The sequence below is a fragment of the Eschrichtius robustus genome, chromosome 13 (genome assembly GCF_028021215.1).
Source record: "Eschrichtius robustus isolate mEscRob2 chromosome 13, mEscRob2.pri, whole genome shotgun sequence".
Lineage (NCBI taxonomy): Eukaryota > Metazoa > Chordata > Mammalia > Artiodactyla > Eschrichtiidae > Eschrichtius > Eschrichtius robustus.
In genome coordinates this window covers 66,042,595-66,060,333 of record NC_090836.1, presented here as the reverse complement: position 1 = coordinate 66,060,333, position 17,739 = coordinate 66,042,595, and positions in this window count along the sequence as shown.

Genomic DNA, 17,739 nt, shown 5'->3' with positions numbered 1-17,739 from the left:
TCCCTATCATGAAATACTACTCAGCAATAAAAAAGAACAGACTACTGATGCATACAACGATTAAACTATAGAAAACATTATGCGCAATGAAAGAGACCAGATGTAAAAAAAGGGTACAAGCTCTACGATTCCATTTATATGAAATTCTAGAAAAGGCAGACCAAATCTATAGTGACAGACAGAATATCAGTGATTGCCTGTGGAGGGAAAGAGGAGTGACTAAAATGGTATATAACAGACTTTTGGGGGTGAGATAAATGTTCCTTATCTTCACAGAGGTGGTGGCAAATACATATTCCATTTGTTTCACATTAAACATAAATTTTATAATCATGTTTCTGTTTATTTTTACATAAATTGTCATGGGCTTTTGGTAGGCAGAATAACGGCCCCCCAAAGTCCATAACCTCATCCTTGGAATCTCAGACAAGGCAAAAAGGACTTTGCATATGTGATTAGGTAAAGCAATAGACACTGAGATGGACTATTATCCTGGATTATCCAGGTGGGTCCAATGTAATTATAAAATTCCTTAAAGTCAGAGAAGCTATAAGGATGAAAGCAGAGTGCCATAGTGATGTCACGTGGATTTGAAGATGTTAGCTTTGAAGTGGCTTGCTTTGAAGATGTAGGAAGGGGCCAGGAGCCAAGGAATGCAGATAGACATCAGGAGCTGGAAAAGACAAGGAAATAAATTCTCCCCTAGATTCTCCAGAAGGAACCCAGTAGGCCAATATCTTGATTTTAGTCCAGCAAAACTAGACTTCTAAACCAGTTGGATAATAAATTTGTGTTTTTTTAAGCCACTAAGTATGTGGTAATTTGTTACAGCAGCAATAGAAAACTAATACAGACTTTTATAGACAATACAATACTCCCTTTTACATTTGTGGTGCACACGTTTCAATTATTATATATTTATTATATACCTTAATATCTGGCAATATAAGCTCTCTAGCCATATTTTCCTCTGAAATGTTTTTCTTGGTGATTTTTCTTCCTAATTCTTACACATGAACTTTATAAATATTTTGCAAAGTCAAAATTAACATTGCTATTCTAAGATAGCATTAATTAATTTAGGGGGAAAGTCTATTTTCACTACTGAGTCTTCAATCCAAAATCACAGTATGTCTCTTAATGTATTCAAGTCTTCTTTTGCTTTAATCTGTGAAGTTGTACAGGGTTTTTTACTTGATTTTTTTCTCATAAATTCAATTCCTAATGTTATTGATATTATGAATAGCATCTCCCCAGAAATAAGTATTATTATCATTTACCTATTTTTTCTGCATATTAAAATATTAAAATTGTCATAGAAAGCTCATAGTATTGTTTGTTGAGTTTTTTCTTTTAGATAATTTAAGCATTTTTATGACCTGCTTTTCCTAGGATACATTATATATAATTACATATATTATAATATTTTTTCCTTTATTCTTTTGTAACCCTTGCATAGTATGTCATATCATGGCTATACCATTTTACATTTTGCCACTGAACATTTAAGTCACTTTTTTTGCCCTTATAGTTTGTAGTGCTATGGGTATCTTTGTACATTTTTTTTTTACTGCATCAATATTTCCTTTAATAGAAATATATTATATTATTTTAAATTTAAATGGAAACTTCAAAAATTGCTTCCAAATTATTATTTTTCTTCATTTGAGACTTTGAATAATCACACATTTTAAATCTTTTGTCAGTCTGATGGATTTTTGCCTTGCATTTTTCTTATTACTGGTTGAAGTCAAGTATCTTTTTATATTTTTATTAGCTATTCATATGACCTTTTCTAAGAAGTGATTTGTCATTTTTTAGTGAGCTCTTCATCATTTTATTAGCCATTTAATTTATTTAACAAACACATATGGTAATTACTATGTGCCAGATACTGTTCTAAGGACTTCATAAATATGAACTTAATAAACCTTTATACCAAGTCGACGAGGTAGGTACTATTTTTATTCCCATTTTACAAAATGAGGAGACTGAGCCTAGAGAGGCTGAAGGACTTTTCTAAAGTCACACAGCTGGTACTTAGTCGAACTGGGTGGCTCCAGGGTTTGCACACTCATCTACTCTACTATATGCAAAGTTCTTTATATGTTCTGAATACCAATACTTTGTTATGTGTACCACAAACATTTTCTCCCAGTATATTTGTGCTTGAACATTGTTTTTATTTAATCATATATATCAATATACATAATTATATATGTGTGTCCATTTTAATTTAGTCATATATCAGTCTAAAATCAACATATATATAATTAGACAGATTGATACATATGATTAAAATATACAATTAAATAAAAACATAATAAATGTCCAAAGAAAAATATAAATAGTTTCATTTTAGGATTTATCTACTAAAACTCATAAAGAATTTTTTTCTCCAATGTCACCTAATTGTTTTAGCTTTGCTATTTATATTTAAGTCTTTAATCATATTCTTTTGAGTACTGTGACATATATTGATCTTTCTATGTATACTTTGTAACCAGCCAGTTTGGGGACTGTTTTACAATTTCTAAAAGCTTTTCAGTTAATTATTTTTGGTTTTCTATGAGAAAGTTGTTTTATCTGCAGTGATAAAGGGGGGTATCATTTCTATTGCATTTTTATGGCATTTTATAAACTTCCAGAACAGTACTGAATAATTTTAGTGATAGCAGATATCCTTGTCTTTTTGCTGAAAGTGTTGAAAAATGTTTTTTAGTGTTTCAACATTAAGTATAGTGATGTTTGATATTCATTATCAATTTTAATATAGTGGTTTAATTAGATGAGCAAAAATAAAACATAATTTTTTATCCCTTTTAAATACAACTCTTGAATTCCATAGTACAAAATACTATGGAAGAGTTAATTGTGCTAAATAAAGGCAACTCATCATCTTGATGTGAACCATGGTTAGGGGAGAAATCTGACCCAAATGCTGGCATCTGTATTTCCTGGTTTCCATTAAAGCACAAATCATCTCTTCTGGTCAATATTATTACGAGACACAACCTATTGCTACTATACTGTTTCAATATGGCCCATAGTCTCAAGATCCTCTTTGTCTCGATCTAGAGCTATTTGGTGTCTGTTTTTAAAGACTCCACACGTTAGTGAAATCGGGAGTATGTCACTCTTCCATCAGCAGGGATACCTCTATTTTCAGGCCCCAAGTAGGTCTAGTGTTTCTCTACAAGGTTTGTTGTCTTTTGGGCTACTCCCTGGGAAACCAGGTAGAGTCTGTTTTATTCTGTGAACTCCCTAATCTTCTCTGGGATTTCTATCACTTTGACCTAGGGTTTCAACAAGGAGAAGAGGCAGGATGCTGAATATTTTTCAAAAACCTTTATGTTCAAAATCTAGTTTTACCTTCTTAATTTCCTTTTCTTCCTGATAATTGATGAAACTCAACTTTCCTTTACTTTCCACCCTCCCTGCCTCCCCTCCTTTCTTTTTTTTTTCTTTCTTCCTCTGATGAGAAAAATAGCTTTTGCTTTAACACATATTTTTCCCTACTATATGGCTGTATGACTTTTTAGTATACTATGAACATCCTGTTTTCTATGGTATCCCAGTGTCTAGCACAAGGCCTAGTGGTTGATATTAAACAAGCATTTCTTGAATGAACTGATAAAAGGACAAATCCCTTTAACAATATATATCCTGTATTTTTGTCTTGGTTCTACTATGTGTTCCTGGTGTGACTTTGGAGAAGTTATTTAATCATTCTTGTCTCTTGCCTCATCTACAAAGTGAAAATAATAAGCCAGAACTGTTGCATTAAATAATTTGAAAATGAGGAAGTGCTTTTTGTAAACTGGAAAGCTACACCAATATGAATCTACCTTATTATTATTACATGTTCTTCCCAACAGTATTGCAGGTTAAAGGAGTTTGCTTAATAACCCAAAGTACTGGATCTCTGAGACAGTATTACAGCAGAAGGATTTTAAGTCAGAGGAACTTTTCTAGCTGCCCCTCAGGTTTGTATTGTGGACCATTTTATTTGTGCTTACCCTGACTACAAGGATGTGTAGGCAAGCACTGAACAGTAGGTGGCATAAGGTAGAGTGGGGAAGATTTCTTAACTCAAGAGAAGATAGGAAGACTTACAGGCAATGCTATGGCCAGAATTCCTGCCATGTCATTCCACTGATTCTGTGACTCCAGTACCTCTTCTTTCACATTTTATGCAGACCTGCTAGTATCATGGAAATTTGTTTCTACATCCTCCTCCATTCTTTTCTTGATATTTCCAGATCATTCTAGAAAAGATCTGTTTTTCTTATTTCTGTGAAGGGAGTATCTTTCATGTTCACATTAAGCCATCTGATCAGTGGTGTTTTCTCTATGGGTTTCTAGAATTCTTATATTCTTTGAAAAGCCTAATGGGATACAAAAACCAGTCCTTGTACTAGAAGCTGTAAGAACCAAAGTCGTGTTGCAGAGTTATAATCTCTTCCCCTGTTCCCCTGACTCTATATTTGTGGTGTCCACTCCACCATGTGTTCTTAATAAGCATATTTTTCCTACATATCTGAAGATGCTGTCCCTGTTGGTAAAAACGGCATGCTAAGGATGCATGAATCATATATTCCTAATCAGTCTAAACACAGTTTAAGAGAAAAAATAAAAATATAAAATTTTTTCGGGCATCAAGGATTTATTAGTATGCTCTGACAGACTCTTGTGCCTTCAGACAAATACAGGGATTCACATTAAAAGATGTCATTAACTATAAATACATGTTCAATAGCTGTGAAATTGAGTCTCTATGTATGTTTCCTGGGGTTGTGTACATTCTTGAAAGTTTACTTCTAAGAAAGAAGAGTATACACCATACTGTTTTGTTCAAAGTACAAATTGTTCAGATATCCTCTATAGAATTATTGCTTGTTGTACATGCCAGTGTTCATGACAAAATATTTGAGAGAGAGAGAGGGCAGAGAGTTGAGAGAAGGAAGAAAGAGTCAGGCATGTTTGTGATAACTATTTTTCATAAAAGGTGTCTGTGAGGTCCATTATAAAATGGACACTGAATATTATTTAACAATATAAGGTAAATAATAATCAACATTAGTAATCATTTTTAAATTTGAGGAATTATTTCAATCCTAGATGTTCTTGTGCACTTTATAATTAAAGCCTCCCTCTCCTTACGATCCCATTGTAATCCTGCTAAAGTCCACCTTTCACACAAATATGAAATGGATTAATTGAACTAAATCAAGAGGAGTCATGAGATTTAGCACTGGAAATGTAGGAACACATTCCATACTGACTATAATGCTGTGTTCATTCTAATTCCCCTTGTATAAGAAACCTATTTTTACCCTATTCCATGATGTTTCTTTCCCTAAATCCTGACTGGCATACTCTGATTACTGTAAATAATTTAATTTTCACTAGCAAATTTGCTCCTTAATTTTATTTCTTAGGATTCTCACTGCTTATGTAATCTCTGACCTAGACTGTCAACGGTGATTTGAAGTAGGAAATGCCACATATCCCTGGAAAATGGGTAGATACCTCTACTTCTCTTTCTTCAAAGATTTGAATTGTTCTGTACAGTTTATAAAATTCATTCTTCCACTTCTATTTGTTTTATTTGTGTGTTTTATGCCTGTTTCCAAGGTTGACTTCAAGTGGCCTTCTTCACATTTGGCAACATTTTTTTTATTGAAATGTAGTTGATTTACAATGATGTTGTGTTAGTTTCAGGTGTACAGCAAAGTGATTCAGTTTATATATATATATATATATATATATATATATATTTTCTTTTTCAGATTCTTTTCCCTTATAGGTTATTACTAATTATTGAGTATAGTTCCCTGTGCTATACAGTAGGTCCTTGTTGATTTTATACATAGTAGTATGTATACATTAATCTCAAAATCCTAATCTATCCTTCCCCCCTGCTTCCCCTTTGGTAACCATAAGTTTGTTTTCTATGTCTGTGGGTCTATTTCTGTTTTGTAAATAATTTCACTTGTGTCATATTTAAGATTCCACTTATAAGTGATATGATATTTGTCTTTCTCTGTCTGACTTACTTCATTTAGCATGATAATCTCTAGGTCCATACATGTTGCTGCAAATGGCATTATTTCATTCTTTTTTATGGCTGAGTAATATTCATCATTCATATACACACACACACACACACACACACACCCCACACCCATATGTGGCAACATTTTATTTCTCACAACAATCTTGGGGGTTTGGTATCACTATACCCATTACAGAGATTAGGAAATTGGTAATTAGATAATTGAAAAGAAAAATCACTCAGCTGCTCTGTTGTCCAGTCAGGATTTGAACCCATGAATGTCTCAACCCAAAATCCATCCATATCGTGGGCACTAAATAAACATTTGTTAAGTAACTGTTCAAATGTATAAATGCCATTTCCACACAAGAACACTGGAGAGAGCAACAGAATTATGAAAACACATGCGTTATGGGAGGAAAGAGGATAATAATTAAAGGGAAATTCCACACTTGAATGAGACTGTGAATGAGGAAAAAGAGGAAAAAAGTCAGGTGCTTCTGAATTCACTTACTACTTTCAATACTGTGCCACCACACTGACCTCTTTTCATAGGCCCCAGACCTTTTTCACTGATTTTGCTTTAGATCTACCGGCTGATAAGACTGTCACTTCTTTAAAAAATTATCAGTAATATATGATACTATAAGATAGTTACAATACTGCCATTATTTGACATTTGTATTTATAGATGCTAAATGTTAAGCTACCAATATATCAGTTTAAAAAATATATTCCATCATCTGACAATACCTTCCCCTTAAATTAAAATACTCTCAGGAAGTACATTACTGCTATTTACTTCAAGTGGACAAAAAAAATCTCACTTTGCAACCACTGTGAAATAAATATCTAGGCTTTATATCTGTGAGAGCTTCTGAAGGTTGCACTGTTAGGACAGCTATTATAGAAAACATCACCAGGAACATTTTTATATACTCTCCAATGTTTAGTATTTATCAATTAATTTAACAACCCAAATTTACTATTCTCTACCCTTCATTAAAGGACATATTGTATATCCCATCTTAAGAAATTTAAGGGGCATCAAATTCTTTCATTCCACAAGCGTTCATAATATGGAAATTATAAAGTAATTTTGAAACTAGCTTTAAAAACACATGACACACATTGCACGGGGAGATCAGCTCAGTGCTTTGTGACCACCTAGAGGGGTGGGTTAGGGAGGGTGGGAGGGAGACGCAAGAGGGAGGGGATATGGGGATGTACGTATACATATAGCTGATTCACTTTGTTATACAGCAGAAACTAACACAACATTGTAAAGTAATTATACTCCAATAAAGACGTAGAGAAAAGAAAGAAACTTTTAAAGAAAAAAAAAAAAAAAACACATGACACTAATTAAGTAATTTGTACTTTTCTAATTGGTTCAACAAACATGTTTTAACTAGCTGGTATATTTTAGATACTGGACTATGTACCTTGAGCACAAAAGTAAGCAACAAATTCTATCCTGTACCTGTAATAGAAGGGAACAGGCATGTCACAATGATAATGAAGATAATAAATATACTAGTCATATTTTACTTATATTTAATATATAATTAAGCCTAATATATAATTATATAAGTATAATAGCATAAATAAATTAAATATATAATAAATGCTTTGTGTCAGGCACTATGATAATAATCTTAATAAGTTATCTAATTTAATCTTGACAATTCTGCAAGTTAGGAAATACTGTACACAAATCACCAATAATGGAAGTGAGACAGGTTAAGTTTTTTACTAAGATTGAAAAGTGCAATGTAGGGTTTGTTTGGCCTCTGTAGTCAGAGTGCCCAGGTTCAAATCCCTACTCCATAACCAGTTTATGCCTCAGGTTCTACATCTATAAAACTGGAATGACAAAAGAACATGAGCCTTGTAGTGTTAAGTATGAGGAATAAGTAAGCCATCACCTGTAATGTACTTCAAGTAGGGCCTCACATGTAGTTAAGGGTCGAACAAATGCTAGCAGATATTATTTCTCTAAGAAAAGCAATGGAAGTAATTGGGGTTGGTGAATGAGGCAAGAATGATAATTACTGCATAGAACAAAAGAACTGTGAAAAGCTTAGTTTTTTTCTTTTCCTTAATAAACTATCAGGTAGTTAGGAGGGCCTGATACATAGAGATAAAGTAGATGAGGGAGGCATTGATTATACAGGAAATTCACTGATCAGGGTACCATAGTTAAAGTTCAGCATGTGATTAGACTGTGATTTTTCTGTTCGTACCTTCCTCTGTTCAGATAACAACAGAATTAGAAGTAACAATATGGATAGAAGAGGGTCATAAAGAGAAGAGGGACAATACTATTTTGCTAACTCTTTTTTTCTGCTAGACCCTTGCTTTCACTTTTTATTATCAGGAAAACTGCCTGTAGTTTATTTTCTCTGTTAACTACAAACAGAAGTCATGTGTGCCATGGTTCCTGACTTATCTTACAGCTTCTTACAGACAAATAAAGACTCTAATCAGTTACTGTGGATTTTTTTTTCATTAAAACAACTGACAAGTGACTGTTTCATGGCCCATAATTAAGATGTAAAACAAAAACGCACTTCACTGAATCACTTCAAACAGATTAATGAAATTTTAATCTTATAGATCACGGACCCTATATGGTGGTAGTATTTTGTTTGAGCAAAGAGTTGTACAGAGAAGTGAACAAGGGTTTTGGAGCCAGAAAGATCTGGGTTCAAGTCCAGCCTCTGACATATACCTACTGAGTACTCTTGGGCAAATTGACTAATCTCTTTGATTTTTAATATTCTTATCTGTAATATGGAGATTATTTGTCCTTACTGTGGTTGATTAGAAGATTAAATCGATGTGTGCAGGTAAGGCAACCAGATTAGTGATTATCAAGTAGCTTTCGCTTCACACATATTAGCTTCCTTCCACCACCTTCCAATAATTAGGGCGGGATTTGTTTTTGTTCTATTATTCAAAAACATACTTCGGACATAAGAGCAAGGGTGAAAATTACAGCATCATAGGAAAATCAAAAGAAACACTGTGAAAGTAAGCAACTGGTCTTCTTATAGTCAGTCAAGTTTATCTGATTACTGTATATGTGTATATGTATGCATGTGTGTGTAGAGAGAGAGATAAACAGAGAGACAGGGATAGGAGAGGAGGATGAACAGGAGCAGGAGAAAGAGGAGAAGGAAGAGGAGAAGTTGTTTCTATGTGTTTTAAATGATCAGGAAAAAAAAGGAACTCAAATTTTAGAACAGTATCAAAGTATAGTCATCATGAAATACACCAATCCATCATTAACATAACTTTTAAAGGAAGATAAAGTCATCATAATCATCTTATATTTGATTCTATGCTGTACTGCAACAGGAATGTATAAATAACCCAGGTAGTCCACCATGCCTAGACTTTGGTTTTCTAAGCCTTCCATAATCCTGATTTACTTCATTGATGATTCCTCATGTTTACTAACCAACAACATGTACTTTTTACTTAAATGGTCCCACCTTTATCATAGTTCTACAAAAGAGCTAGATTCTTCCTGGACTCTCTTTCTTCAAACATTTCATCCCTCTGTCCTGAAATGTCTTCTGATCCTTCCTCTGTTTACCGAAATCCATTTTGCTTGAGAAATCCAGCTCATTGTGTCTATAAAGTCTTATTGGATTACTTCCAACACCAGCTTCTCAAACACTGATCCACGATAAATTTTTCACTAACACAAATGAGAAAAGCATCTTTTATGATGGCCCATGAATATAAAGACCTGAATAGTAAGGTTCTGATTTTCATTATTCTTTGTTATATTTGAAAATCCAAAGTATGTTTATATATCAGGTTTTTAGGGACAAATCTAATTGCAAATATCTGTTATCCCCATAAGCCGTTAAAATATCCTGAAAATTCCATTACTAAGCACTTAACACTACCTCTCTCAGAGAGCTTCTATGACCGAATAATAAAGCAAAAATAATTTATTGGAACATGGGTCCTAATTTTGATTTTGTAACATATGGTCATACATTTATATCACATAATATAGCCCTTAAAAATAGACAGAACTTGCACAATTTACATAGACTATCTTACATTTTTGCCAGTTTCTTCAGGATCTTTTGTATTGTCTCCCTTGTATATTAAAATGGTATTGTTTGGGATTCATACCTAGAGTTCATGTGGTGTAGAACAGACACACAATAGTTGCTTGCTGATTAGCTGCGAAGACTATTCATCTCATGGAATAGAAAAACAAAGTGACATTTCTATTAGAGGAAAGCTTCCTAAGGACAAGGATTTGATGAATAGAGAGTTAATAAAATGAACCATTCCAAAAATATCCAACTAAATTAACATAATAGAAAAAGATGAAACATCCATTCTTGATTCAAATATTTCCTGAAGATTTATGAATTATTGATGATCTCTAAAAATGCTGAAAACAGTGTTTATTGGTGCAGACTTAGGAAAACTTTCTCCCATCTGCACTAAGAAGTGACCACCTCAGTTTCTCCAAGCCTTGCACCAAATTGATAATATAGTATGCTTGTGGCAAAAAATGATTGTCCAGCTTTCAGAGCTACATCAGAAGTCTTTCTTTTCCATATCAAAAATAGTAAAAAAACATAGCCTAGAAAATTGCTACAGAGCCGAAACAGCAACACCTTTGTTTATGAGGAAAAAGTCCAAGTGTGTAATTCTCTTGCCTTGCCTTGGGCCAAACACATTTACATGTTGAAAAGGGAGGAATCCTCTCTTTCTTCTTACAAAAATGTAAACCTTTGTACTGTGCCCTATTTAATTTCTGCTTGGGTTAGAGCTGCCTCCACACAATTTGACCATTGTCATTCAACTACCATTCTTTATATATTTTTTAAAAAGTAAAACCAGTTTGTGCATAATGTTAAGGTCCAATGCAACATTCATTTTTTTATATAATTATATAAAGTTGCTCATAGTTTCCTCTACATAAATAGTATATTTATCTTAATAATAATTCCCCAGATGTCCAAGAAATCCTAGTCTTTATTCCAAAAGGAGTATGTTGGTTTGACCTACGACTAGGATGTGAAAGAACGATACTCTGTGGGAAGTATTTTAGGGAAGCAACTTAGAAAGTTTTGTACTAAGATCATCAAGGATGATCTGTAATGACTTTTATTCTTTAAGATCTATAGAAATGATTGTCATTTATTTACATTAAGAAAATGATTACTTGAATGCAGGAAAGCCAAAATCTTGTTTATTAAGTTCATGTTTCATATAAATATTAAAATTTATATTATTCCCTTGTGGAGTTTAATAAGAACTTTATGATTAATACAACAAGGATAGAAGTTAAGTTGTAAACCATATTAATCAATTAAATTGAACCAACTTGTTATGAAAATTTTAATGAACTCTTTCTTTCCTGTTGGAGAAAGAAAAAACTTTGTGTAGTTCTATACCAAGTAAAACAATCTGTTCCATGTCTAGTGTGAAGTACAATCGACCCTTGAGCAACACAAGGGTTAGTGGCGCCAACCCCCATGCAAAAATCTAACTATAACTTTATGCTTTGACCCTCGGTTCTGCATCCACAGATTCAACCAGCCACAGATCGGGTAGTACTGTAATACCTATACATTGGGGGAAAAAAAAAACCCTGCACATAAGTGGACCTGCACAGTTCAAACCCCTGTTGTTCAAGGGCTAATTGTATACAGAAGATGCATATGAAATAGTTATCCCCAGCAGATCCAACTGAAGCACATAGCTTTTCAACTTGGAATGCATGACCCATGGAGTTTAATGTTTATATTTCACCCACATTTACCTGATTGATTTTTTAAAGGATGATACCTATGCACTGAAAAGAAAGCTTCTCCTTTGAAATGAAGAAACCATGAATAGTTAGATTGTCCCAAATTTAACCAGGAAGCAAGCAGTGATGAAATGTAAGGTTTTGCCTCAACTGGAGATAAATGGTAAGGAAGCAAAAGTGGTGAGCTTCCAGAGGTTGTCCCAAGGATTACAGGAAGATAAGTTCCTTCAGGAAGCAAAAGAAGAAAATGTCTTTCCTTCTTTTTTTTTTTTTTTTTTAGAATTTTAGTTATTTTTTATACAGCAGGTTCTTATTAGTGATCCATTTTATACATATTAGTGTATATATGTCAATCCCAATTTTCTTCTCAAAAAAATTTAAAAGTAGAGAATATAATAAAGTTCAAATCAATACTTATTTACTTAATATCTATAATGTGCACATACTATCTAAAACAAGTCAAAGCAAAATAGTTAGTTGGAAGATGGAAAAACTTCCTATTAGTATTCAGGACTCTTTTATTCTCACCTTAAAATTGAGGAAGTTGAGTTTTGATTCAATTTTTTCCCCAAAGAGATAATAATTGGAGCTGGGTATTCCAAAGCGTTAGAGGAAAAATGGAAGCCAGGAACTTCATTTTTCCCCTTTCTTTTGTCTTCTATAACTTATGGGGACTTACAGGGCTCTAGGATTTACCCAAAGGTTCTCATTGCCCCCACCTAATTAACAATTAACAGTGAAATAACAGCATTACCAATATATTTTCTCCTAGTGTAAGATTGACAATCTTATTAATACAGACATTTTCTGTTACCTGAGCAATAAAATATTTGTTATTGAATTGGATTTGAGTAACTCTGCAATAAATAAATGTATTACTAATATAACAGAGTACATAACTGTATTTTAAAATATTGGAATTGTATTGTATTGGAATTCATTTTCTTGTAAAACTTTAAATGTATAGAAATAGGCTGGCAAAGAAACCCCCAACAAATTACATACAAATATAATGAAAATCAACAAAGAACTTAAATTAAAAATGTATCTGTGAAGGAAGAAAAACAACATTTTATGACTACTTTTTTACTGCTCCCTACAGCGTACAGGGGACCACGTTTCATTTTATCAACAGACACATGCAAAAGATTTCTCTGCATTCTTTTGGGATGCATCGGACATCTCCTAAAGCCTTTATTAAAGTTCAGGCAAAAACACATTCCAATACATCCTTTGTGCTACTGGCCCACAAAGGCACTGACGATTTTTCAGAACACTTTAGAAATAGGAATTTAAAAAAAGCCTGCTGGATGCCAAGAAAGATCAGGAGTTGTCCATACAATTTGATAGGTAGAGTTGTTACATTCAAAAAATTAAATGAATTTAGTGATATACAAAATTCCTAAGCATTTGCCTTATTTTATAATTGCACAGAGTCAAAAGTAGCCAAGATTCATGAAATCTATTTTTTAATGTGTCTGATTCTTAGAACTCAGATTTGTACATGCCCATAAAGGAATACCAAGTAACTTGTGAGGTTGTATTCAAAATTGATCAACACATTTTATTTTCCCTATGTACCTGAGTAGATAATATCTTTAATAGAATATATTCTTTTGTATGTATCAAATATTGCATAATAAAAATAATTTAAGAATAAATTATATTCCATTTCCACTACCTTCACATAGGGAAAATATTGTAGATACTTCATACTCTCAGAAAGGGACCCCAAGATAAGTAATAGAGTAAAATAAAAGGCAGTTAGTACACTTCAAGATATAAAAACCTCTAGCTCACCTGCTCATGGGCCCTGGCACCAGGCCCATGCACTCACGGACTCCACCAGTTGACCTGCCAAAAATCTCACACTGGGCTGACTGATGAAGAAATTTATCTGCCAAACCCAGTCTGTAAACACTAAAAGAGGTGAGCACTTCCTCAAATGTACAAATGCCATTGCAAGCTACAAGGATCATGAAAAGCCAGAGAAACATGTCACTGCCAAAGAAACAAAATAAAGCTCGAGTAACTGACCCTAAAGAAATAAAGATCAGATTGCCTGATAAAAATTCAAATAGTCATCTTAATGAAGCTTAATGAACACAAAAAACACAAATAGATACTAAATGAAATCAGAAAATCAATACTTTAAAAAAAAATGAGCCGTTCAACAAAGAGACAGCAACCATAAAAAAGAATGAAACAGAAATTCTAGATCTGAAGAATACAATGACTACAACTGAAATATTCACTAGAGATCAGTAGCAGCAGACTCTATCAACCAGAAGAAAGAAACAGCAAACTCAAAGACAAGTCATTTGAAATTATCTATTCAGAGAGACATAAAGAACAAGAAAGAAAAATAATAAAGAAAGCCCACAGAACTTATGAGATACCATCAAAGAGAACCAAATCATGGGAGTCTCAGAAGCAGTAAAGAAAGACAAAGGGGTGAAAAGTTTATTTAAAAAAATAATGACTGAAAACTTCCCAAATCTAGGGAGGAAAATGGACATCCAGATTCATGAAACCCACACAACTCCAAAAATGTTGAATCTAAAGAGTTCTACATCAAAACAAAATATAATTAAATTGTCAAAATCAAAGACAAAGAGAGAGTTTGGAAGGTAGTGAGAAAAAAAGTGATTCATCACATACAAGGGGACCTCATAAGACCATAAGTAGAATTTTCAGCGGAAATCTTTCAAGCCAGGAAAGATTGGGATAATACGCTCAATGTGCTGAAGGAAGAAAAGTGCCAATGAAGACTACTAGCTCCAGCAAAACTATCTTTTAAAAATAAAGAAGAGAGAAATCTTTCCCAGAAAAACAAAAACTGAGGGAGTTCTTTACCACTAGACTTGCTCTACAAGACATTCTACAGGTAGCTCTTCAAGTTGAAATGAAAGAACACTAAACAGCAACACAAAAGTGCATGAAAGTATGAATTCATTAATAAAGATAAACATATAGACATAGAGAGAAAAAATATTGTACTGGTATTGCATAAGTCACTTTTAACCCTAGTATAAAAGTTAAAAGACAGATACTAAGAGTAACTATAACCACAAAGAATTATGTTTTGATATACAGTATAAAAGTAAGTAAATTCTGGCACTAATAAAGTGTAGGGGAGAGTGAAAGTATAAAGTTTTTGTATGCAACTGAACTTGTTATCACCCTAAAATAGACTTATAATTATAGGAAGTTTTATGCAAGCCTTATGGTAACCACAAAAACACACACACACATACACATACAAATGATAGTAGATACAAAAAAGGTAAATAGAAAAGAAGTATATCACTACGGGAAAAACCACAGTAAGTCACAAAAGAAGACAGCAACAGAGAAAGAGAGGAACAAAAGAAATGCAAAAGAGAAAACAACAAAATGGCAGTAGTAAGCTCTCACCTATTAATAATTACTATATACGTAAATAGATTAAACTCACCAATCAAAAGATTTGGAGTAGATGAATGCATATTAAAAATACAAGATTGAACTATACACTCTCTACAAGACTCACTTTATTTTTTTCTTAATAAATGTATTTATTTGTTTATTTATTTTTGGCTGCATTGGGTTTTCTTTGCTGCACATGATCATTCTCTAGTTGTGGCGAGCGAGGACTACTCTTCGTTGCAGTGCGCGGGCTTTTCTTGTTGCGAAGCACTGGCTCTAGGCACACGGGCTTCAGTAGTTGTTGCACATGGGCTCAGTAGATGTGGCTCACAGGCTCTAGAGCTCAGGCTGAGTAGTTGTGGTGCAAGGGCTTAGTTGCTCCGTTGCATGTGGGATCTTCCTGGACCAGGGATCGAACCTGTGTCCCATGCATTGGCAGGCAGGTTCTTTTTTTTTGAAATTTATTTTAATTATACAGCAGATTCTTGTTAGTTATCCGTTTTATACATATTAGTGTATATATGTCAATCCCAATCTCCCAATTCATCACACCACCACCCCCACCACCACCAGTCTCCCCCCTTGGTGTCCATACGTTTGTTCTTTACATCTGTGTCTCAATTTCTGCCTTGCAAAACAGTTAATCTGTACCATTTTTCTAGGTTCCACATATATGCGTTGATATACGATACTTGCTTTTCCTTTTCTGACTTACTTCAGTCTGTATGACAGTCTCTAGATCCATCCACGTCTCTACAAATGACCCAGTTTCCTTCCTTTTTATGGCTGAGTAATATTCCATTGTATATATGTACCAAAGCTACTTTATCTATTTGTCTGTCGATGAGAATTTAGTGTGCTTCCATGACCTGGCTATTGTAAATAGCACTTCAATGAACATTGGGGTGCATGTGTCTTTTTCAATTGTGGTTTTCTCTGGGTATATGCCCAGTAGTGGGATTGCTGGGTCATATGGTAATTCTATTTTTAGTTTTTTAAGGAACCTCCATACTGTTCTCCATAGTGGCTGTATCAATGACCAACAGTGCAAGAGGGTTCCCTTTTCTCCACACCCTCTCCAGCATTTATCGTTTGTAGATTTTCTGATGATGCCCATTCTAACTGGTGTGAGGTGGTACCTCATTGTAGTTTTGATTTGGATTTCTCTAATAATTAGTGATGTTGAGCAGCTTTTCATGTGCTTCTTGGCCATCTGTATGTCTTCTTTGGAGAAATATCTATTTAGGTCTTCTGCTCATTTTTGGATTGGGTTGTTTGTTTTTTTAATATTGAGCTGCATGAGCTGTTTATGTATTTTGGAGATTAATCCTTTGTCTGTTGATTTGTTTGCAAATATTTTCTCCCATTCTGAGGGTTGTCTTTTCATCTTGTTTGTAGCTTCCTTTGCTTTGCAAAAGCTTTTAATTTTCCTTAGGTCCAATTTGTTTATTTCTGTTTTTATTTCCATTACTCTAGGAGGTGGATCAGAAAAGATCTTGCTGTGATTTATGTCGAAGAGTGCTCTTCCTAGGTTTTCCTCTAAGAGCTTTATAGTGTCCGGTCTTACATTTAGGTCTCTAATACATTTTGAGTTTATTTTTCTGTATGGTGTTAGGGAGTGTTCTAATTTCATTCTTTCACATGTAGCTGTCCAGTTTTCCCAGCACCACTTATTGAAGAGACCGTCTTTTCTCCATTGTATATCCTTGCCTCCTTTGTCATAGATTAGTTGACCATAAGTGCGTGGGTTTATCTCTGGGCTTTCTATCCTGTTCCATTGATCTACATTTCTGTTTTTGTGCCAGTGTCTTGATTACTGTAGCTTTGTAGTATAGTCTGAGGTCAGGGAGTCTGATTTCTCCAGCTCCCTTTTCTTCCCTCAAGACTGCTTTTGCTATTCAGGGTCTTTTGTGTCTCCATACAAATTTTAAAATTTTTTGTTCTACTTCCGTAAAAAATGCCATTGGTAATTTGATAGGGATTGCATTGAATCTGTAGATTGCTTTGGGTACTATAGTCATTTTCACAATATTGATTCTTCCAATCCAAGAACATGGTATATCTCTCCATCTGTTTGTATCATCTTTCATCAGTGTCTTATAGTTTTCTGCATACAGGTCTTTTGTCTCCCTAGGTAGGTTAATTCCTAGGTATTTTATTCTTTTTGTTGCAATGGTAAATGGGAGTGTTTCCTTAATTTCTCTTTCAGATTTTTCGTCATTAGTGTATAGGGATGCAAGAGATTTCTGTGCATTAATTTTGTATCCTGCAACTTTACCAAATTCATTGATTAGCTCTAATAGTTTTCTGGTGGCATCTTTAGGATACTCTATGTACAGTATCATGGCATCTGCAAACAGGGACAGTTTTACTTCTTCTTTTCCAATTTGGATTCCTTTTATTTCATTTTCTTCTCTGATTGCAGTGGCTAGGACTTCCAAAACTATGTTGAAGAATAGTGGCAAGAGTGGACATCCTT